The sequence below is a fragment of the Ursus americanus genome, chromosome 19, assembly GCF_024610735.1.
Source record: "Ursus americanus isolate L20-20 chromosome 19, mUrsAme1.1.p, whole genome shotgun sequence".
In the NCBI taxonomy this organism is placed as follows: Eukaryota; Metazoa; Chordata; class Mammalia; order Carnivora; family Ursidae; genus Ursus; species Ursus americanus.
In genome coordinates this window covers 22,682,537-22,707,718 of record NC_142145.1, presented here as the reverse complement: position 1 = coordinate 22,707,718, position 25,182 = coordinate 22,682,537, and the positions used below count along the sequence as shown (strand labels likewise).

The 25,182-nt window shown below is 40.7% G+C and overlaps 1 protein-coding gene across 1 annotated transcript in view; it reads left to right on the top strand.

The window, feature by feature from the left end:
• Positions 1 to 25,182, top strand: part of LOC123787399 (uncharacterized) — a 258,659-nt gene that overhangs the window by 1,062 nt on the left and 232,415 nt on the right. The window contains exons 2-3 of the mRNA XM_087869794.1: positions 1,699 to 6,334; positions 17,550 to 17,725. The gene's annotated coding sequence lies outside the window, so the exon portion shown is untranslated. The remainder of the gene's footprint in view (positions 1 to 1,698; positions 6,335 to 17,549; positions 17,726 to 25,182) is intronic.

The following is a 25,182-nucleotide window of genomic DNA, read 5'->3' as shown; positions in this document are numbered from 1 at the left end:
TCCCTCCCCTCTCCCTACTGGCTCACGAAGAGAGGGACTGTGATTGTTCGCTTTCCACGTCACTCTTTGTGACGTCCCCAGGTGGGGGCGGGGAAAAGTAGGAGGGACGAAGGCACTGTAACAGGCTGAAACTGGGACCGACTAGGGGTTTTCGCGCAGGCGCGTGCAGTTGGAAGCACACACCTGCCTTTCTCCCTTTCTCCTCATCCCTCTTGCCCACCGGGGTCGGGTCTTTTAGGGCACTGTGTGAGCGACCTTAGAGTGGAGCGTAGGCATGGGCCCGGAGGGCGTTGTTTCCCCAGGTTGAGGACGAGATTTCCTCCTTTCGGGGTAGGGGCCTAGGGAGAGTCCGCGGAGGAGGGGCCAGTGAGGCGTCCTCCTATCCGGCCGCGGGGGTGGTTTCCTGAGCCGCGTGGCTCCTGGGCCTTCCCTGCGCGACCCAGGAGCGCTCCTCCCTCCGGGCAGGGCCCTCCCACGCCCGGCTGGCCGGGCTTCCAGCGCCAGGAGGCCGCTGGGGTACAGCGGGAGCCTTGATGTGCTGAACTTTAGTTCTTTGGGGCTTTTCAAGGAAATCAAGTCATTGTTTCCTCCTTCAAGGCGCTCTTCCCACAGTATGGCCCGGGTGATCCTGCACAGTGCTCTTTTCTGGAGGCTTATTTTTAAACGGCTTGTTAAAAACAAAGCCTGTTGCTTTACAACATCTTAGGCTATGACATAATCCCCACCCCTACCCCCGCTTTAGTACCAGTTAGTCTCCCCAGTAATCTTAACCCACGTTGCCCTACAGAGATCTATAATGCGAGCAACATAGTGTAGTTTTAAGGTTTCTACTGGCCCCATTAGAAAAATTAAGAAAAAGTTAATAGACTTGATTCAATATATTTAAAACATCGCTTCAACATGCAATCAATATAAAATTATTAGTGATGGATTTTATAGTTTTTTCACAGTCTTTGAAAATGGTGTGTATTTTACATTTACAGAAATACACTCAGCGTATCTCAATTCAGTTTGCTTCTCTTCATACCAGCCATATTTCAAGTCCTGCGCACTAGCAGCTGTAGACCTCTTGATTTTTGAATTATAACTTGGGACCCTTTCTATATTGAATTTATTTATTATATCTTGCTGCCTCAAGCTCATATGAGTGAATTTTAATTGAGCTCCTACTCTTCTACATTGTTTAGAATGTTACAAAGCCAGTAGTTCAAGAGGAAGCTAAACTGTCTTCTTTTTCTCTAGTCTGTGCCCTTCCAGTCACGTGCGGAATCCTTACTTCAATTTACTCCACCCCTTCAGTCAAGGGCCTAGAGAATTTTAGCTAACACTACAACATTCCTGTTATTCCAAGGTTTCCCTAGACCTCATATAACCCTGTGTGTTGCTTCTCCTACAACTTATTTGTAGATACAAGCTCTGGAGCAGGGATTTCAACCGGGGATGCACAGCAAAGTCAAGAAGGGCTTTTAAAAAAAAAAAGCTAAATGCAGAGCAGGGAGAAGCAAACCCTGGGTATTTGGAGTTAGTGGGAAATTTGGAGTGGGAACCTGGACATGTTTTTCAAAAGCCACATAGGTGGTTCTGAAGCTCAGCCAGGGTTGAGAACACTGATCTAGGGTGTGGTTTTGGGTTTACAGAAGGAATTTTCTATTAACTCTACTGAAAAATGATCTTTTTCTCCCCTACCCTCCCAATTAGGTACAATTTTCACGGATTTACTACATCTACACCCTTTCTGTGATATGCCCCAAGGACATATTATTTCACAACATCTTAACAAAGGTACTGAAACTTTTAATGTACCAGTGAATAGCTTGTATAACAACATTTACTGATAGAGTGTACAAATGCTGTATGTTTGCTGTCTGATATTTCAGTTTAAACAATAACCATTATTTGAAGGGTAGCTCTTCTAGTAAAGCAAATCTCATCAAGGGAGAAAATCAAAACATGCGTTGGCCCAGGATACGCAGGTCATTGGGAGGAAATACGTAGTAGAATTACAAATGAAATTCTCAGAAGTTCCTTTTGCCACCTCTTTTCATGAGTTGTCATTTAATGCTCACACCTTGGTCTTAAGTTCTCTTCCCAAGGACCCAAAGGAAGAGTGGGAGTGATAGTTTGCCAAACATTTTTCTTTTGAGAGGGAGAGATGTAAAGAATAGATTCATGTAGATAAAAGATCCATTCAGCTAAGTTTTTTTAAAAATGCTAAATGGTTTAACTTAGGTGTTCCTAATATAAAAATTGCTTTCTGCTTCATTCTCACATAATAAATGAGGTTTCATAAGTTCCCATACGCTAATGTATATATTCATGCATTAATTTATACTTGATCAATATTGTGATTTATGAACAAGGTAGGAGTTATTGAAACTCACAGACCTTCCCATTTAGGTCTAGATTTGTCTTGTATTAAATTTTGTTTATGAAGCAAATTTAAGATTTGCTTTTGCTCTAAGTATATGCTTGGGATTCTTCCATTTAAATTCATTTAACAACACCAACTTTTCTACCCCAGCCACACAACACCCTAATTTGTACCTGGGTAGGGTTTCTCTTTCATTCCTTTGCTGCTGTTTATGACGTAGGTAGATACACTGGGGCAGAAGAGTTGCTTTAAGGATCTCAGGACAAAAAGAAAACTATGGAGTTGGCTACATTTTATCAACTCACAGGCTAACTGCTGAACTAGCCTTTTATTTATTATTTTTTTTAAAAGATTTTATTTATTTATTCGACAGAGATAGAGACAGCCAGCGAGAGAGGGAACACAAGCAGGGGGAGTGGGAGAGGAAGAAGCAGGCTCATAGCAGAGGAGCCTGATGCGGGGCTCGATCCCAGAACGCCAGGATCACGCCCTGAGCTGAAGGCAGATGCTTAACTGCTGTGCCACCCAGGCGCCCCTGAACTAGCCTTTTAAACCTGTCTACTTGTAATGTTTTTAAGATTGGAACAACCGCAAGCTAAACGTTGCTTAACAAAGATGTTGGTCCTAGCAAGTAAACAGATTATTAGACCACAATTTTGAAGCAGTGCCTTAAAGACTGCCATAAAAGTGCCCACAAAAGCACGTTGAAAGATTCTACTGAGACCCTCATCTAGAACCCCAAACTAAACCTTTGCTTCATTTTAAGGCAGGATAAGTTTCTTTAGGGTAAGACGTACTCTAGGCATTATACCCAGCTCCAAAATAAGTCTTCCTATAGCTTGACAATGACCATGTTGTCCTGCTTGAAATGGCTCCTAATTACCAAGGAACCAAGTCTCCTACCTGAAATTCTAGGCCTTCCACATGCTGGTATCATTCTTTCAAGTGCTCACAATTGTTACCTAAACACATTTAAATCTGCTACATTGGGACACCTGAGTGGCTCAGTTGGTTAAGCGTCTGCCTTCAGCTCAGGTCATGATGCCAGGGTCCTGGAATCGAGTCCAGCATTGGGCTCCTTGCTCAGCAGGGAGCCTGCTTCTTCCTCTGCCTGCCACTCCCCCTGCTTGTGCTATCTCTCTCTCTATATATATCTCTGACAAAATTAATAAATAAAATCTTTTAAAAAAAAATCTCTCCTACATTAACAAACAGGAACTGTTCCTTGCACACCCCCCCCCCCCCCGTCACCACTCTTTCTTCTCCAAGTCCTCTGCTCCAATAGCTATCTGCTCCCCTTCTTTAGGGCACACTGCAATGCACCCATGGGCTCTTGCTGCTTCCTTGAAATTATCCTCACCTTGTCCCTGAATCCACTGCTTATCCTTACTCAGCTTAACCTTTCCAAGACAGGATTTGACACCACTGACTGCTCCTTAAAGCACTCTTTCCTGGGGCGCTGGGGTGGCTCAGTCAGTTAAGCATCAACTCTTGATTTCAGCTCAGGTCATGATTTTAGGGTCCTGAGATTGAGCCCCGAGTCAGGCTGGACATGGAGCCTGCTTAGGATTCTCTCTCTTGCTCTTTCTCTACCCCTCCCATCCTCTAAAAAAAGGGAGGGGGAAGCACTGTCTTCCTTGGCCTGCCTTATGCTTCCCGTCCTGGTTCTATAGTCATGCCTTGTTCTCCACAGGTTCTGTGTCCCTGTTGCTCCCCTGGGTAGTCAGCAAGGACCTGTCTTGGCTAGCACTCTGCTTACTCCATACTCTCTACCTAAAATCTCATCCATTCCCGAGATTTCTGTTACCTTGTTGACAATTTCCAGATCTAGGTTGTCATTCCTGACCTCTCTGAGTTCTATGGAATTGACAATTTAAGTACAACCCCAATTTAAGCTCAAATTTCCAAACTGAAATCTCAGTTAAAATCCACTTTTTAGGGATGCCTGGGTGGCTCAGTCGGTTAAGTGTCTGTCTTCGGCTCAGGTCATGATCCCAGGGTCCTGAGATCGAGTCCTGCATCGGGTTCCTTGCTGATGCCTGCTGCTTCCCCTGCTTGTGCTTTCTCTCTCTCGACAAATCAGTAAATAAAATCTTAAAAAAAAAAAAATCCACTCTTTAAGGGCAGCTGCATGGCTCAGTTGGTTGTGTTTGACTCTTGATTTCGGCTCAGGTCATGATCTCAGGGTCCTGGGATTGAGCCCCATGTTGTTGGGCTTTGTGCTTAGTGGGGAGTCTGCTTGGGGATTCTCTCTCCTCCCCCTCTGCCCCTCCCCCTTGCTCCCTCTAAAATAAATAAATAAAACTTCAAAAAATTAATTTAAGGATGTTCATTAAAAAAAATCTGCTTTTTAGGGGCGCCTGGGTAGCGCAGTCGTTAAGCGTCTGCCTTTGGCTCAGGGCGTGATCCCGGCGTTCCGGGATCGAGTCCCACATCGGGCTCCTCTGCTGTGAGCCTGCTTCTTCCTCTCCCACTCCCCCTGCTGTGTGTTCCCTCTCTCGCTGGCTGTCTCTCTGTCAAATAAATAAATAAAATCTTAAAAAAAAAAAAATAAAAAAAAAAATTAAAAAAATCTGCTTTTTAGCTTAGTATTCAATATCACCACTATCTACTCAGTTCCTCTGACCAAAAGGCTGGTAGACATTCTTGACTTCTCCTTTAACCTGCATACCCAGTGAAGACCAAGTCCTGGAGGTCGTACCTCTCAACTCTCAAATCCATCTATCATTCTGCATTTTTACCACCATTCCCATAGTCAAGGCCATCATTTATACCATGAACTATCCCAATAGTCCCCAAACCGTATTCTTATATCTAGTCTCGCTGTCCTCCAATTCATTTTCCATTTTCCAGCTGCAGCTGAAATGATTGTAATTGAGGTTTACTGCTTCTACTGCCTTGCTCAAAATCCTTGTTGTCCTTAGAATAGCATCCCGATTTGTTAACATACTTTATAAGGTCTTCTGTATCTGAGTCCTACCTAGCCTGATTGCATGCTATTCTTCCTCTTGCATTCTTGGCCTCTACCACAGAGGCCTTCCAGCAGCCATTCCTGTATATATTGTACATACTTTATTATGCCTTCAGGCCTGGGATACAGCTCTTCTCTGCCCACTCTTAGCGAACACCGACTTGTCCTTCAGGGCTCAGCTTGTATATCACTTCCACTAATCTTCCAGGGGTAAGGTGAGTGCCCTTGCAGCAGGGTCTCATTGCATCCTCCATGTCTGTAGCAGTATTACCCACAACTAGTTGTTCAAGTGTCCCTCTTCCTCTGTTTGCACCCTTATAGAGCCAGGTCCTGGCACATAGATGAGCCAGTATCAACTTGCTGACTCAATCCTTCAGCTAGTCTGAGCTTTTGGCCATTTTTCAAACACACATTATAATCTCCCATCTTTGTGCCTCTGCTTGTGATGTTTTTGTGCCCAGATTCCCCTTACCTTCTATCTCAACCTCCTCTCTCTCTACCTATTGTTAAGCCTCAGCTTAAATTCAGCTTCTCCCAGCATGCTCTCCTAATTGATATGGTCAGGGCTAGTCCTTCCCTTTCCCTAGGAAACTGTAATCAAAGGGAACATTTTGCATATATCTTCTGAACGCTCAAGCAACCCCCTAAAGTCTATCCATGGACCCCTTTAGGTTCCATAGAGCTGTGGCACAGACTGGCCAGCTGGTCACTAAGCTGGTTTTTCCTTCTTCCTGAGCACACAACTAGCCTATATTTCCTGGCCTCCACTGCCGTTGGGAGTTGCCGTAAGATTGACTTTTACACCATTTCCAGACCAAACCCTTAAAAATCCCTTACATATTATCTTCTGCATTCCTTTCACATCTATGATGTCGATGAGTATGATGCCCATAGAAGCCACATGTTAAAGATGTCGAAGCCACAAGACGAAAGGAGTCTGGATTACCATGTAGAGGAGAGGCGCCCTCCAATCAGATAGAAGTGTGTGAGAGGTAAGATATAAGGCTTATATGAGAGGGAAAATATTTTTGTTGAGTTTGACATATTATATATCTCTGTGTACATTTGTTACAGCAGTTAACCTATTTTAACTACTATAAAAGGCCAGGTTAGAAACATCTGGTTTGTAAGGAAATAGTAAAATGATCAGTGGTACCAGGGGTTAAGGGGAAGGGAGAGAGATAAGTAGGAGAAGCCCAGAGGATTTTTAGGGCAGTGAAACTATTCTGTATGTAACTATAATAGTGGATATATGTCGTTATACATATATCAAGACCCATAAAATATACAATACCAAGAGTGAACTCTAATGTGAACTATATATAGGCTTTAGTGATAGTGATGTGTCAATGCAAGTTCACCAGTTGTAAGAAATGTACCACCCTGGCGAGGATGATAGAGGCTGAAGCCATGTGTGTGTAGAGTCAGGGCATATATCAGAACTCTCTGTACTTTCTGCTCAGTTTTGTGGTGACCTAAAACTGATTTAAAAAATAAAATTTATTAAAAACATTTTTATTTTTATTTTTTTAAAATTTTTATTTATTTATTTTTTTAAAGATTTTATTTATTTATTCGACAGAGATAGAGACAGCCAGCGAGAGAGGGAACACAAGCAGGGGGAGTGGGAGAGGAAGAAGCAGGCTCATAGCAGAGGAGCCTGATGTGGGGCTCGATCCCATAACGCCGGGATCACGCCCTGAGCCGAAGGCAGTCACTCAACCGCTGTGCCACCCAGGCGCCCCTTAAAAACATTTTTAAACCTGTTTTGCACATCGACAATATTTAGTTTGAATACTGATATGCTTTGGTCACAAACTGCCTGGGATGTTCCCACCTGTAGAATGGAACCTAATATATATTATATATTATATATATATTATATATCCAATATATATAATATATATATAATATATAATATATATATTAAGATTTTATTTATTTATTTTAGAGAGAGAGAGAATGAGCATGAGCTGGGGAAGACGCAGAGGGAGAGAACCCCAAGCAGGATCCATGAAAAGCATGGAGCCTGACGAGGGTCTCCATCCCATGACCCCAAGATCGTGACCTGAGTCGAAACCAAGAGTCAGACGCCTAACCGACTGAGCTACCCAGGTGCCCCTGGAATCTGATAGTATTTATTTACACAAGGAGCAATCCACTAAGTGACACAGCAATCCTCAAAGTGCACGCACCAACCAACAGAGCTTCAAAATATATGCAAAACAAAAAACCTGGTAAAGCTGAAAGGAGAATTAGACAAATCCACAATTATATTTGGGGCCTCCAACAGCCCTTTATCAGCAACTGTTCAAACTGTTAGACAAAAAAATCAGAAAAAAATGTAGAAGAGCTGAATAATACAATCAGCCAAGAGGGATCTAATTGATATTTATAGAATATTCTACCCCACCACAGCAGAATACACATTTTTGTCAATTGCCCATGTTCTTTTTGTGGATATGGATATAGTACACAGACCATATCCTGAGCTGTGAAACAAATCTCAACAAATTTAGAAAAATTGAAATCATATAGAGTATGCTCTCTGACGATAATAGAATCAAACTAGACATCAATAACGGAAAGAGAACAAAAAATTTTTGAAATACATGGAAATTATATGACACACTTTTAAATAATACATGGATCAATGAGGAAGTCTCAAGGGAAATTTAAAAAAATACACTGAATGGAATGAAAATGAAAATACAATATTTCAAAATTTGGGGACACAGCTAAAGCAGAGCCAAGAGTAATTTATGGCATGAAATGCTTTTGTTAGAAAAGAGGAAAGATCTCAAATCAGTAACCCAAGTGCATATCTACGAAAAATAAAAGAAGAGCAAAATAAACCCAAATAAAATTGATACCCTTTTAGCAAGACTGACAAAGATAAGAGAGGAGACACAGATCAACAATATTAACAATGAAACAGTGGATATCACTAGAGATCCTGAAGCCATTAAGAGAATAAAAGGAGAATACTACAAACATTGTTATGTTCATAAATCTGACAACTTAAAAGAAACGAGCCAACTCCTCAAAAATCACAAACTACTAACCGACATGAAATAGACAATTTGAATATCCTATAACGATTAAGAAAATGGAACTTTAGTTTTTATTTAAATTCCAGTTAGTTAACATATGGTGTAATATTAGTTTCAGGTATACAATTTAGTGATTCAACACTTCCATACAATACTTGGTACTCATCATGACAAGTGCACTCTTTATTTTTTTTATTTTTAATTTTTTTTAAAGATTGTACTTATTTATTTGACAGAGAGAGAGAGAGCACAAGCAGGGGGAGTGGCAGAGGGAAAGGGAGAAGCAGGCTCCTCACTGAGCAGGGAGCCTGATGTGGGGCTCAGTCTCAGGACCCTGGGATCCTGACCTGAGCTGAAGGCAGATGCTTAACTGACTGAACCACCCAGAGCCCCACAAGTGCACTCTTTAATCCCCATCACCTATTTAACCCATCCCTCCACCTACCCACTAGTAACCAACAGTTTGCTCTCTATAGTTAAGAGTCTGTGTCTTGGTAAGAAAATTGAGTTTGTAATTGAAATGCTTCTGAAAAAGAAATCTCCAGAACCAGATGGTTTCACTGGAGAATTCTACTAAATATTTAAAGAGGAATTAAGACCAATTTCGTACAGTCTCTTCCAAAAAATAGAAGAGGAAGGAATCACAGTCATTTTATGATGATACTAAAACCAGACAAAGACAATGCAAGGAAAACAAAATAAAACTACAGACCAAAATCTCTCATGAATATAGACACAAAAATCTCAATAAAATTTTATCAAATCAAACCTAGCAACATATAAAAAGAAGCGTACGTACATCACCACCAAGTGGAATTTACTTCAGATATTTAAAGCTGGTTCAATATTTAAAAGTTCATCAATGGAAAACATATGTTCTTAGAAAAACTTGCCAGGAATGTTCATTGCAGCATTTTTCATAATGACAAAAAAGTGGAAACAACCCAAATATTATCAACTGGTGAATGGATAAACAAAATATGCTATATCCGTCCAATAGAATATTATTCAGCCATAAAAATGAATGAAGTACTGATATATGCTACAACACAGATGAGCCTTGAAAACATTAAGTGAAAGAAATCAGTCACAAGAGGCCACATATTGTATGATTCCATTCATATGATATCCAGAATAGGCAAATACATAAAATCAGAAAGCAAATTAGCAGCTGCCAAGGACTAGGGGGTGGGGAGAAAGGTGGTGACTGCTGAAAGGGTATGGAGTTTCTTTTCGGGGTGATGAAATGTTTTGGAATTAGTGGTGATGGCTTAAAATCTTGGGGATATATTAAAAGCCATGGAATTGTACACTTTAAGTGTGTGCATTATGTGGTATGTTAATTATATCTCAATTAAAAAGCCAATAAATATAATCTACCATATCAACAGTCTAAAGAAATATCTTATTATCCTCTCAATTGATGCAGAAAAAGCATATCACAAAATTCAATACTAATTTGTGATAAAAACTCTCAGAAAACTAGGCATAGGGGGACATTTCCTCAACTTGATAAAGAAAATCTACCAAAAACCCAATAGCTAACATTATACTGAATGGTGAAAGACCAAATGCTTTTGCCCTAAGATTGAGAACAAGGCAAAGATATCTACTCTTCATGTTCTTTTTCACCATAGTACTGGGAATTTTAATCAGAGCAATAAAGCAAGAGAAAGAAACAAAAGACATGCAGATTGGAAAGGAAGAATATTTAGATGGAATTTATATATAAACAGAAAGTTCAAAACCCAAAAGGAAAGACCATCTCAATAAGAAATTTCTGGTTTCAAAATAAAAGAGAAATCAGCAGAATTGATCTCCAAATTTATATCAAACTGGCTTAAAAGTCTCACTATAAAGGAGGAGTTATCACAAAAAAGTACAGTCAGAAAAAGTGACATACAGGCACCAAAATGTTGAAAAATGTGGGAGGAGTTTAATTAGCTAACTAAAGAGCCAAGCTAAGTTACCACAAAGATAACCTGTGGCAGATATCACATAAAATACATAAAATAGTAAAAATTGATAGAAGATAAAATGAGAAAACTAAAGAAGGAAGTGAAATACAAGTTGTAGACAAGAAAGAAAAAATACTGAAATGAATCTGGAATAAGTATGTAAATATTAGTTGCTAGATGCTAAAGAAAACGTCTCTATAAAGCAGTAAAGGAAGTTGGATTAAACAATCATGTTGCAAGTAAAAAACATGATTTTAATACATTATAAGTTTATGTTTAAGAAATATTCCAATTATGTAAGCAAGTTTGATGGATGAACATGTAAACAATTACATTCTTCTTTAATTTTTGCCCTTATTTTGGATGATAGCATCCAGGAGGATTCTTCACTCTCTTGTATTCTACTCTAACTCTAATTATCTGCCTGTCTTTAAAATTTATTGTGTAATGTTGATTTTCCTAACTTTGGAGTTTCATCCATTCAAAACTTAGCTTCTCTACCAAGTTCTAACCCACAGAATATGTCTTCTGGAGAAATGGGAAACATGAACCAAACAAAGGGGAGTTTCCTACTTTTCATCTTGACGAATTGCTTATCCTGTCTTGCCTCAGTTTCTTGACAGATAAAACATGGAGTCATTTATTCATTCATTCAAAAGATAATAATTTAGCTTCTACCATATCCCAGGTGCTTGAAAGTATCTGGAATGCATTAGTGAACAAAAGAAAGATCTCTGTTCCTGAGGACTTACACATTTTATAAGGGTGTGTGTGTGATACAAACAAAAAATGTGATACATAAATTACATAGTATGTTAGAAGGTGGTCATACCATAAAAAAGAAATGAATGGAACAGAGTAAGGACAGTATGGACTGCAAGGTCCTGGGGCATGGTGCAGTTTTAAATTGGGTGTCAGGGTAGGCCTAATAGAGAAGGAGATGTCTGAGCAAAGACTTGTAGGTTAGGAAGTTAGCCAAGAGGAAATGTGGGGGAAGAATGAGCCAGAAAGAGCAACATATCTAGAGTGAAGGTCTAAGTTGGGAGCAGATGATGCCAAAGCTTTGTGGGCCATTTAAAGGACTTTAGCCTCACTTTGTTGGAATGGAAGCCATTGCTGGGTTTTAAGCAAAGAAAGGATGTGTTCAAAGGTGCTGAGAATTTTCTGTGGGAGGCACAGATAGTAGCAGAGTAATAAGATGCAGTAGGATTGAGGACATATTTTTGAGGACAGTGCCAGCTGGCTCCATGGTTTTGACCTGAGCAATCAGAATGACAGTGATGCCATTAGTGGGGAGAGCCGCAGTCAGAGCAAGTCTGGGATGCATATTTTTGGATTTCATGATCATTGGTAGCCTCTTTGGTGGCTCTTCTCAGATTTGGTGTTTCTCACTATCCCTATTGATCGTCTTCCTCAGCTTTGCAACCCTCTCAGTCTTAGCTTTAGGGAGGTAGATGAGCCTAATTTTCCAGGCAGCCTATTGGCTGGTTCCTCTCACACTTAGTGCTTAATTGTAAATCTCTCTGCTAAACCTTCTCCCACAGGACACTGGTCCTTGAGGGAATATGAATGATTCCTAGTTGGAAAACACAGAAACGAAAACAAACAAAAAAAACTTCCTAATACTTTCATTCTTCTTCTTAACATTTTTTTCATAAGATTAATTTTTTCTTAAAAATTTTTTGTAAAATTGTATTTTATAATATAATTCAATTTTTGGAAGCAAATTTGATACTCATCTTGTAATACTAGAGAGTTAATTTCTCTAGGTAAGGAGGATATAGAAGCATTTACTCTTCCGGTTTTTGGTAGAATGTTTGGACCTTGATCAGGAGAAACTCCTCTTACGGGTAAGCATGACGTACACTTTCCACAGCAATCTAATCTCTGACTTCTTTATTTTGGGTCATGTGTAGGAGTTGTTGAGTTTGCAGTGGATAGGATGAGTTTTAAAATATGCCAACTGTCCACTAGGACTTGGGTTGAAATGATACACTTATTTTATTCCGGCATAATTGTGATGGAGGCATTTGTCCCTGTGGTCAGGTTTGCACTAAAGTCATTGCGTGGCAAAACTTCCCCAAGGCTAGGTTTTTATGCTTCATTTTCAGACGGTTGGTGCCATAGGAGCAATTAAAATTTGTGAATAATGTCTGTTTCCTCCTTGGTAAATAATGTGGATGGCCTGCAGTCTGTTCATATTCATGGCAAGGGATTTAACAGGCTATTGTGCTAGTAACAATGTGGATACAAATTGTAAACATTTATCATCTCCAAAGTTTCTTGCAATTTCCAAAGCAATGCCCGTTGAAACAGATGCTCTAAACCTCCATCGGATAAAACAATCTTTAGATGATTTCTCCACATTCTTCAAAAATATTGTCTCCCCATAACAGCTAATTTATTCTATCAAATAATATTGTGAAATCTACTAGAAAGTGAATAGTAATGGATAAAAAGTTTAATGCAATGTCCTTTAAAATTGACTTCCTGTCTCTTTAGATGCTATGAACTATTGTTAAGATATATCAATGACTTGTGGTAACAGGTTCTTTTCGCATGTTTATGAGGAGATGAACTACACATATGCTAGTGAAAACTTCCCTATCTATTTATCTACAATCTCAGAATTTTATAATTGATATTCTCTTCCCTCATGAAAATCACTGATCCTAATAGGAAAAGCCAAAGATTTGAAAGGCTTAACGTTGAACTAAGAGGAGAGGAAGAAGAGAAAATCCTTCAGATTATGTTTCCAATACAGCAGGTTAGAGGAGACAGATATGGATCACCAAGTATTGACTCATTTCTTCTTACAAGGCCTTGGACTAAGCGTGTGGGAATCCAAAGAAATATGAGGCATGGACTTGATCCCAAGAGGCTCACAATCTAGCTGGCAGGATGGTCAAAAAGTTAAAGACAATTAAGTGGATATCAGAGAAGCATAGTTTAGGCATTTTCAAAAAAGAGCTATTTTTGTGAGATAATCAGGAAAGACTTTATGGAAGAAGTGAAATTAAGCAGAGATTCAGGGGAGGTGAACTCTCAGTAGGTGAAAAGTGGGCGGGGGTGGGGTGGGGTGGGTAGGCAGAGCATTGGTGAGAAAGTACTTCTCTACCCCAAGTAAAGAGAGGAAGGCAAAAGAGAAGCCAGCAGACTAGGGAGTAGTGGGGGTGAGACTGGGAGCAAATAGTTTCGATAAAAGTGAGAGATAGAGGTATGACGACAAAAGGAAGCAAAGCCTGGACATTTGAGAAAGTTTAAGGTGTTTAGACTCTACCTGGAGGCCCGTCCGCTGTGAGGGGCTTGGTTTCTGGTGTGAGGATTCAGGCAGCATAGATTAAGTCCCAGCTCTACCACAACCAAACATGTTACCAGTGATTTTGCTTCTCTGAGCCTCAGTTTCCCCTCTATCCCCATGGAGATTTTATCTACCAAGCAGAGTTGTGAAGGCTGCGTGAGACATTTTCATTGTCAAATTAGCTGTCCTCTCCTCTCTAGTAAGTGGGTGGGGCACAGGGAGGCTTGGAAGAGGAAAATGACACCATTAAAGGGATGGGTGTGGTATTTTGGGACCATCGATTTGGCGATGGCATGCAGGATGAACTGAGGAAGGGGAGCCTGTGTGTGTGGGAGGTGGGGGGAATCAGGAAAATGAGCTCAGTAGACCTTACACAAAGACACAGGGCCCTGAACTAGGCCATGGCCAAGCCAGTGGAAACGATGAAGTGAATATCAGGAGGAGGGATGAGGGATTTGGGGAAGATAGAGCCAAATGTGAAAAATGAAATCCAGAAGAAAAATTTCTTGATTTCAGGATGAAGAAAGAAGCATCATTCTGGTAGAAGAAAGTACTAAGGAAAAATCTCTAACGGACATTTGATTTTTTGTTTGTTTCTGCTTTATTTTGCTTTGTTCGCCTAGTGCTTTAACCCACTCTTTCCTTCAGGTTAGCTCTTCTGTTTTCTCTTGATATACCCTTTATCTGGCAAATCAGAGTCCTTTATTTTCTTGGCACAATGACTGGTCTGGAGGTGAGCCTGGCACATGGCTGAGCAAGCTGAAGTCCTTCTCTAGAATTTTTTTTACCTGAAGATAAGTCCTCTTGTCCTCTTTGGGTATAGAAGCTAAAAGGATATTAATCTGGAGAGAGCTGATGGTGGGAATATATGAAGCCAAATGGAGACCAGAGGAAATGAGATAAACAGAAGGACAGATTTATAGGTTTGATGATGTTGAGATTAGTTTCATTTCCTAAAATCCACAGAGTTGATCTGATTTCTGTAGGATTTCTTTTTAAATTTCTGTGAGCTAACTACTATCCTTCTAATAAATCCCTTTCCATTTAAGCTAGGTTATACAAAAAAGATATCAACAGATTTGACTGAACAGAAGTTAAATGTTTCTGCAAGTGAAAATATTACAAACAAAATCAAACCAAACAAATTGGGAAACATTTGCAACAAATACAATATGACAAAAAAAAGGGGGGGTAACTATTCTTATTAACGTGGAGAGAGTTTACACATCAGTAAGAAAATACTGTCTTTTGCAAGAAAAAAATAAGCAGAGGCCATGAACCATTTGCAGAAGAAAAAATACAAAGAGTCAAGAAGTAAGAATCTGCCTCAATAACAATCCAAAAAAAATGTAAATCAAAACCGTTAGAGATGTTATTTCACTAATCAAATCGTAAAGGTGAAAAATGTGGTAAAAATGCTCGGGTACAATGTGTGTGAGGGGTATTCCATTTCTCTTGAGGGCTTTTTTCTGCTTTATGTATCAAGGGCCTTAAAAATCTCCATAACATTTGATTGAAACATTTTCCTTCTAGGAATTATCCTAAGGATACAATCAAAGATGTGAACAAGGTTACATGCAAGGATGTTTATTGCAGGGGTAATTAGCCTAATTATAAATGTCTAATTGGGTGATGGTTGAATAATTAATGAGAAATGGACAGTCATATAATGAAAAATTATGAGCCAATAAAAATCATTTTTGGAAAATACTTCCTTGACATGGGAAATGCTCGCCATATGATACTAATGGAACTCAAGTAGGATGCAAAACGATGTGATGTGGTTCCAGTTATTATTATTTTATGTGTGTGTGTGTATATATGTACGAGGATATGAAATGGAACTTTTTCTTTTGTCTATTATTGAATAGACAGAAGCTGAGAATAATTGATGAATATCCTCCTATTCTCAAGAAAGGGGTTAAGACACAGTCCCACAGTATTTAGTATAAATTTTAAAAAGAAAAAGAAAAACGGAAGAAGCTTAGTACTCACTGCTCCCACCAGGAACAATCTATATAAGCGTTTCTTCAGAAGGAATTATTTGAAGTGAATTTATAGGGTTAGACTGTGCTTATAGGGATTTAAGTGTGCCAGATGCTGCCCTTGGAGGTATTGAAGGTGGGGAGCTGGCTGGGCAGCTGGTGAGGGGGAGGCAGCAGTGGGACTCAGGCCTTGCTTTTACCTTTGGGGTAAGTGCACATAGATTTTCCCATGGGATCCCTGGGATGGGACAAGGAGCAGGAAAGACCAGGCCATTGCCTCCTTCTCAGCTCCAAGTCCCCTAGCTCCAGGAAGGACCGGGCTCACGAAAGAGAGAAGCATTGCCTTGATGTAGATCACATGGGACTTTTTCATTTCTGTGCATGCAAGGGTTCCAGTATCTGAAAGTGATGGGGCAGCTATGGCTCAGCCTGCATCAGGGTGAAGGGCAGAGCAGGGAAAAACGAGGAAGCAAACTTGAAGGCAGTGGTGGGGGGAAAAAAATCAAGCTGTTTTATCTTCGTACTCAACCTCACTCACCCTGTTTAATAATTGCTCCTAAAGGCACCAATCAAGGCTGGGGAAAAAATACACCAAAACGGTTATCTGAGATCATCATCTTTGGGTGGTGAGAGGATAGGTGCCTTTCAATGCCTTCTTGATATTTTCTCTATATTTTTCAAATTTTCCAAAAGAAAACATGTGCACCTTTATAATAATTGAAACAGACATAAAAAAGAAAGGTGGAGAGGAAATGGCTCAAGAGAGAAACCCAAGATCACAGCTTTAAAAGGGAAATGAACTGTCTCCTTGGTCTAGTGAGCGGTGCGTTAGTTAGATCAGTGTTTCTGTTAACGCGCCCTTTGCGTGTCTCCCTCTCTCATTTTCATGCCACCACACTGGGGCTGACCCTCCCACCTCCTCCCTAGAGACTGCAGTGAGCTCATAATTAGTAACTTGCCTCCTATTCACCTCCACACCACTGGCAGGACCATCTTTCCAAACACCATCTCCTCTCTAGCATTGTTTCCCAATGGTTCCCCAATGACTCACACCCTCCTGCTTCAGTTTCTTCACAGTCTCTTATGAGGGTAAGGCTTAACCTACGTGGGCTTTCCAAAGTGACCGTTCAGTCCATCAAATAATAACCATTTCCTGGAGCTCACCTGGGTTCCTGAAACAGAGATCTCTACTTTTTCATGCATGTAAATTGAATAAAGATATATAAACGCCACAGGTGATGGGGCCATGCAGTGTGTTTTTGTGTGTATATCTCCATGTCACACACTACATTGTTTAGCACATAATTGTCTCAGAAACTATTGTGGAATTGATTGAATCTAAGATGCTATGGAACTATTTATCTGTTAATTCATTACCAAACCTACTAGGATTCTGGCACGTAAAATAGCCCATTGGATCCAACCTTTCCTGAATCTGGTAAATTTTCTAAATCATCTTTCTCTTTTTTCACTTCTGGTATGTGGTTATGTGAAAGTAGTTTGACGTCAGAATATCTACATGTAGAATTAGAGAGTGGACTTAGATAAGAGAAAACAATCCTTATTTACATCCATTCAGTGGGTGGGGGGATGGGTGAAATTCATGATGGGGATTAAAGAGTACACTTCGGATGATGAGCACTGAGTAATGTATGGAATTGTTGAATCACTATATCGTACCCCTGAAACTAATATAACACTGTACGTTAACTATACTGGCATTAAAATGAAAAAAACCTAAAAAAATGTAAAAAGTCCATTTGTACTTGCAATAAAAAAACATATATTACTATTGTCATTTAAAATGTACTTTTTTGAGCCTCCAAACAGGAATTATTAAACGTAAGCAATCCCCCTTTATTCGTGGTTTTGCTTTCCACGGTCTGCAGTTTTGCTTTCCTTGATTTCAGCCCTATCAATAGCCAGCTGGAGGCAGGGGCTCCTCCTGCCTGAGGCGTGGCCAGAAGGTTCGTGGTCGCCTACCCTTACGTCACAGCGCCTACCAATACGACACCGCGCCTGCGTCATTCACGTCACTTCCTCTCATCACATAGGCATGTTCTCATCTCACATCGTCACAAAAAGGGTGAGTACCGTAAGATATTTTGAGAGCGATCGCAGTCTCGTCACTTTTAGTACATTACATTTATAATGGTTTTTTAATTAGTTATTCTTCATCTGTTACTGTGCCGAAGTTATCAATAAAACCTATGTAGGGTTCAGTACTATCCATGGTTTCAGGCATTCACCGAGGCTCTTGGAACCTCTTCCCTGTGGATAAGGGGGGGGCTGCTGTACGGAGCACGTCTCCCTACTCCACAACCTAGGAAAACGTTTTTTTCTTGACTTTTCGAACAGATCCAAGGAAATAAAATAGAGGCTCATACTTGTTTTCTCCACACTACATTTTTTTATTTGTAAGTAAATTTACCCTGACTCCACACAAAGCAAGTATTAATTAAAGTGCAAATAGGAGAGAGAGATTGGACATAGACGTCAAATGTTCTCTCATGTCTGCAAAAGGGTCATGTCCAAGGGGACTTACCAACACTGTTTCTGTCAGCTGCGTGTTTCCGAAGGCTACGATATAGTGTATTGAATTTGCTTTGACCTCCTTAACAAACATAGTGTTGAGCCTAGTACAGATCTAGCTTTAGTTTAAAAAAAAATTTTTTTTAAAAACTCCTTACTTGACCTTACATAGAAACCCACAGACACACGTTTCCTCGGTTCCCACCCCTCTTCTACTGGAACCCGCCCCCCCCCCCCCCCGCCTTGTTCTCTGTAGCAGCAATGCTGTAGTGCAGACCTGGCGTGTCTTCTGCATTAAAGCTCAGGGGAGCTGCCTGCGTCTCTGGAAGACCGTAAAACCCAGAGGCAGCTGGGCTCTCCCACCCTCCACCCCAACTCTCCGTTCTCCACAGCCTGGTTCCACCTCCCAGAGTTCCCCTCACCCCAAGCCCTTTCTTAAAAATGAAACACTCTAGGCTTCTGGCGTTTCCCTACCATTGGGTTGGCAGGCTGCAGAAGGTGAATGCTGGGCTGTTCCTGCTGATGGCAGAGGCAGAGGTATGCTCACAGCTGGAATTCAGAACTCATTTTCCCACAGAAGCCATAGGAACCATGGTGCACTGTTAGGTAGGTTCTAGAATACAGTTAGAGCTCCAGATGAGGTATGTGAGTCAAGTGGACTTTTATGAGTTCTTCTGGGCACCTACATACTCCTTTTAGGTTGTTTCCTTAGGAAAATGGCTCTGAATTCCAAACAATTGACCATAAATGGTCTTTGTGTAGAGGGAACCCCAGGGACGAAGGCCATAAATTGTTTACTGTGAATCCAGACTGGCGTGGGCCCCTTTGAGGGGCACAGCCCACTGCACCCTCACTCCAGGCCCCAGACTTCTGAGCTGTTAGGGAAACCACAAGGCCCCTTAGAGTGAGTACCCTAAAGGGAAATAACAGACCTGAGTGGAGAGAGGGTGTGTTAAGGCAGGAAAGCAGGAAAGCAGGAGGCTCAGGGATGGTAGGGGTGAAGGTTTCCAGAAGGTCTCCTGGCCCAGCCCCTAGAGATTTTAACAGTGTTATACTGTTTTTGTTTGCTGTTTCTTTGTTTTTAGAGAGCGAGGAGGTGAGGGGCAGAGAGAGAGAGAGGGAGAGAACCTTAAGCAGGCTCCATGCCCAGTGTGGAGCCCGACTTGGGGCTCGATCTCACAACCCTGAGATCATGACTTGAGCCGAAATCAAGAGTCAGACACTTAACGGACTGAGTCACCCAGGCACCCCAACGGTGTTATACTGTTAAGGCAGTTTCTGTAGACAAGTGCCAGAGACGTTGGCAGGAGGGTTGTAATAAAAAACGAGTGGAATGAAGAACTTAATCTTTAGAGTTTTCTATGAATGGTGGCTGGGAGTAGAGTTATTTTGTGGCCTGGTAATAGAGTACATCACAGGGGTGTGTGTGTGTGTGTGTGGGTGGGTGGGTGGGTGGGTGGCATTCCACTGTTCAGCTGGAACAAAATAAATGTGTGACTATAGCCAAGGCCACAACAACCTGGTGATGACAAGAGGTGTGACGGTAGCAGCAGGGAAAGCAGATATGCTTTTAAACTGATGAATGAACTGAAAACCACCATAAAGTTAAGGAGAAAAATGATCATGGCCATTTATGAGTCTGTGTGGGGTCCCATAGGATCAGAAGGAAGAGGTTCAGGGGCACCGGAATCTAGACACCGAGATGGAAGGGTCTGATCTAGATTTAGCAAACAATTACTGTTCTTGTCACTCTTTCGATTGTGCCCTGGGGAATCCTAGCTGCTTTTATGTATCTTTTGGTGTTTAGTATGGTATCATACATAATAGAGTAGCCCTCAGTAAGTGTTACTGACAGCCTAAGCAAATAAAACTAAGTAAAAGAAATATATTGAGGTTCAGGCAAAAGGCAAACAGTGCCATGAGCCATAATCCTGAAGACTGTAGGTCTGGAAGCTGATTTCCATTTATAACTGTTGAGCGTGCCCATCCAGTCTTTGCCTTCAAAGGAACCCAATTAGGAAGAGAAACCAGCTTTTACTGTGATAGTTTAAAGTTTGTTTTATGGTGCTTAAAAGTGGTCTGCTAGGGCTCTGAGCCTTCTCTCCTAACTGGTGGTTAATAATGTTGAGAGCCAGTTGGGAAAATCTCAATGGTGGTGGCAGCAGGGGTGGTGGTGGGTAGGAAGGAATTTTTGATGAGAAGCATAACATGTATTCTGACTTCTGTAGCCAGAAGGATCTCTCCCAGGCATTACAAGTGGAGTATGACTACAGGCAGAAAGTGGCCCTTCTATCAGAAAATTCCACCTATGAGGAGGTGCCTGGGTGGCTCAGTTGGTTAAGCATCTGCCTTCAGCTCATGTCATGATCCCAGGGTCCTGGGATTGAGCCCCACATCGGGCTCCAGCTCAGTGGGGAGCCTGCTTCTTCCTCTCCCTCTGCCTGCCGTTCCTCCTTCTTGTGCTCTCTCTCTCTGTCAAATGAATAAATAAAATCTTAAAAAAAAAAAAAAGAAAATTCCACCTATGTGGTACATTTTGATGCATGAGTTAGGTGTGGGGACAGAGGACTGCCTTGTTCTAGCCTACGTAATAGACAAAATGTATGCAACCAAACTATTTCAAAAATGCCAGATCATCTTACTCATGAAAAGTGCTATTAATCACCCTTTGATTTAACAGCATAATATTGAACTCCTGATATGTACTGGGTTTCAGCCCCCGGAGGTACTGGAGATGGCCTCAAGTTTCTGTGCTTTTAATTCCTCAAGACCAGGGACTTAGACTTTCATTCATTTTTTTTATTCCTCGGGGTCTCTTCCCTGGGATTTTTCAATGTGGCCGTGGAAGCTGTACCTCTCTTTCTTCTTAGATTCCAGACCTGATGGCATATATGTCCCTTGTCACTTGGAGGGCCTTGAAAGAATGGGCCTGAAGTACAGGTAGAAGGCAAGTGGAGAGAGATATAGGGCAGGACAGAGAACAAGTCCTGATGGTTTTAGATTTAGTTGTGACGTCTTTGCTACCCCTACCTTTCCATCACCCAGTTTTATGAATCGTGAAATCGCCTAGGGCAGTTTGACATGGGTTTCCATGGCTTGCAGCCAGTGAGTCCTGGTTTACACAGTATGCAACACTGAACCCAACATCTTTCTCTCCCAGCGCTGCACCTCGTCCTGTATCCTGGTTAATGGTTCCACTTCCCACCTTGTCCGCTCAGGTCAGAAACCTGGGAGTCATTCTAGAATCCTCCTTTCCCATCACCCCTGACAGTCAGTGATGGTCATCAAGTCCTAATGATGTTACTTTTAACTGACTCTGTTTTTTTTTAAATTATTTTTTATTACGTTATGTTAGTCACCATACAGTATATCCTTAGTTTTGATGTAGTGTTCCATGATTCATTATTTGCATATAACACTGACTCTTGAACCTATCTCCTTCTCCCCAATCCTATGGTCACCACCTTCAGATAGGCCCTCATGAACTCTTGCCTAGGGCTTTGCAATGGCCTTCTACCTGGGCTCCTTTTAGTCTCCTCCTTGTTGAATCCATCCTCTACATAGCAGCTAACGTAAGATGCAAATCTAGTTTTGTCAGTACAATGCCCCAATTTCCCATGACCCAGTCCTAACCTGCAATATCTCACTTTTCATTTTACACTGTGTTGATCAACAAAAAGTTTATTTCACACACAAACCAAGTCCAGGCTCTCATGTTCGTAGCTATGATGGCTTTGATACTGAGGAAGAACTGAGGAAGAGAGATAGTCTGTTTCCATGGACTTAGTCTTTAGCAGTCTTTAATACTTCATTTCCTACAGGATAGAGCCTAAATTTTATCACTTGTCATTTAATGACTTCCCAATCTTTTCAAGCCACCTCCCTCCAACTAAAACTCTGTAGGAATCATTGCTTCAGCAGACTGCTCTATGATACAGTTACCTACCAACATCTTTCCCTCTGCTTGTTTATTAATACAGAGCTTTCTGCCTGCGGAGCTCTTCACTTCTGCCCATTCACTTGTGCCTACCCTCAAGGCATTCTACCTCATGCTGATTCCTTGTTTTTCCAGCATCTAAGTTCTTATAGTTTGTGCAGTTCTTTTTATCACTTATTATACACTGTTTTATATTGATATTTGACTCCTCATGAGTATGTCCTACTTCTGCCACAAGTTTTCAAGCTCAGTGAGAACAAGGACAATGCCTCAAGCCTCTGAGTGTGCCTAGCATATTGTCTTGTATATGGTGGATACTCAGTAGATGTTCATAGATTTTCTTCTACTGGATCCATTCTCTTGAGTCATGGCAGACCTGCACTTTGGCGAATTTTTAGTAAATGGGTTCAGAGAAGATAAGGGGTTAGTATCCAAAATATATAGAGAACTTATACAACTCAATACCCCCCCAAAATAATTCAGTTTAAAAATGGGCAGAAAACACGAACAGACATTTCTCCAAAGAAGACATACAGATGGACAACAGACACATGAAAAGATGCTCAGCATCACTCATCATCAGGGAAATGCAAATCAAAACTACAACGAGATATTACCTCACATCTGTCAGAATGGCTAAAATAAAAAACACAAGAAACAACAGGTTTTGGCAAGGGTGTGAAGAAAAAGGAGCCCTCTTGCACTATTGGTTGGAATGCAAACAGGTGTAGCCACTGTGGAAAACAGTATGGAGGTTCCTAAAAAAGTTAAAACTAGAACTAGAACTACTCCATGATCCAGTGCTGGGTATTTATCAAAAAAATACAAAAACACTAAATCAGAGGGATGCATGTACCCCAGTTTTTATAGCAGCATTGTTTACAATAGCCAAATTATGGAAGCGGCTCAAGTGTCCACTGATAGATGAATGGATAATGAAGAAGTGATACACACACACACACACACACACACACACACACACACACGAATATTATTCAGCCATCAAAAAGAATGAAATCTTGCCATTTGCAATGACATGGATGGAGCTGGAAAGTATAATGCTAAGTGAAATAAGTCAGAGAAAGACAAATACCATATGATTTCACTCATATGTGGAATTTAAAACCTAAAACAAAGGAAAAAAAAAAAAGAGACAAACCAAGAAACAGCCTCAACTATAGAGAACAAACTGGTGGTTAGTTACCAAGAAGGGAGGTGTGGGGGGATGGCTGAAGTAGGTGATGGGGATTAAGGAGTGCACTTGTGATGATGAGCACGGGGTGATTTAAAGAAGTGGTGAATCACTATATGGTATGCCTGGAACTAATATAACACTGTATGTTAACTATACTGGAATTAAAATTTAAAAAAATGAATGGGTTCAGAGAAGCCAAGGCCAGTACATTTTAACTTCCCAATGTAAAAGTTATTCAAGGTCAAAATCCTCAGTTCCCACAAAGGGGATAATCACTTTTGTGAGGTGCCTAGCAACAGTTTTAAGTTCTACTGAGCAAATCCCAGGAGTCTGTAACTTTTGTGTCAATGAAAATTATAATTACCGAATACAATTATAATGCCATGGAAATCATGAATATTATAATTCATGCATCTGTAAAATTGCCATTTCAGGGCTCATGAAAGATACAAGCTCAAGACAAAAGAGAACAAGAAAACCTTGGAACCAGATTTCTGGTCACAATAAGGAAATTACTTTAAGACAGTCTGGGACTATAATTTTTAACTCTAATTTAATATATTCCTATTTATTTCCGAGTGCTTCACAAATTGGAGCTCATGAACATAGAAACTCTTCTGGTATTTCTATTTTATTTTCCTGCTCTCAAATCCTCTTATCTGCTTTCATAATCTCTTATGATTATGATGAGAATTTTAGTCAACATCTGATCATCTTAATACATAAGGCAGTTTCTCTAAAGGTCTTAAACATAGGTTACATTTCATTTATCCTCCCATAGAATTTAGTATTCTTCCATTGTAAGTGACATTTTGTACTTGGCTGATTAAAAAAAATCATTTATTGGCTCATCTAGTTTGAAAGTGTAGGGCAAAATCAAGCTTCAGGTACAGCTGGAGTTAGAATCAGAAAGATGTCATAAATATTTGGTTTCTCACCATCTTTTTTTTCTGCCAGTGTTGCTTCTAGTCCTAGACTAGTACCAAAATGCTAGTAATAGCTTTAGGCTCTATGTCTCCTCAAGTTTCAAGACAGTGGGGAAGAGCAATAGTCTCTTTCCTTGAAGTACCAACAAATGGATCTTGTTAGCTTTCTGTGGTTATGTGCCCACTTCTAAACCAGTTACCATGGCCATGATTTACTTAAACCTGGTGGGGAGGCATGGTAGGCACCCCTGACCTCACAGGTGTAAACTGCTCCGCTAGAAGTTTGTGGACTAATAGTATAGGTGAATTGGTATTGGTCTTGCTGAAATCCACTTACTGAATTCTCAGGAGCCATCAACTCTATTGACCACATGCTCTTTTAATAATATTTTCTTGGCTTTTGTGATGCTATAGGCTCTTGGTCCTTTTTTATCTGGTCATTGAATGTTCAACTCTCTCAAGGCTAGGTCTTAGGCACTCTTCTTACTGGCTTCTATTCTAGGTGGTTTCATTCATACACAGGCTTTAATAACCACATAAAAACCAAAGCTTTGCAATTCCTCTGCAACCCAGAGGAAACTCTGCACTTCTGTCTCCAACTGCCCACTGAGTTTTCTATTTTGTTCTCTTAAAGTCACTTCAGACTCAACATGTTCAAAACCACATCCCCCAAACAAACCTGGTCTGAGCAATGTTTTTGGTTGTGGTGAACTGAACCACTATCTATCTAGTTCAGCAAGTTGGAAACCTACGTACCATCTTTAACATGGCCTTGACCCTTACTCTGCATTGCTTAGCTTATCTATTGCTAAGTTCTACAAAATTTACTTCCTCAATATCTCTCAAATATTTCCATTTCTCTCCACCTTTACAGCCACCTCCTTAGTCCAAGCCATTACCTTCAATCATCTAATTACTACATGCAGATTCAATGACTTTTCATTGGTCTTAAG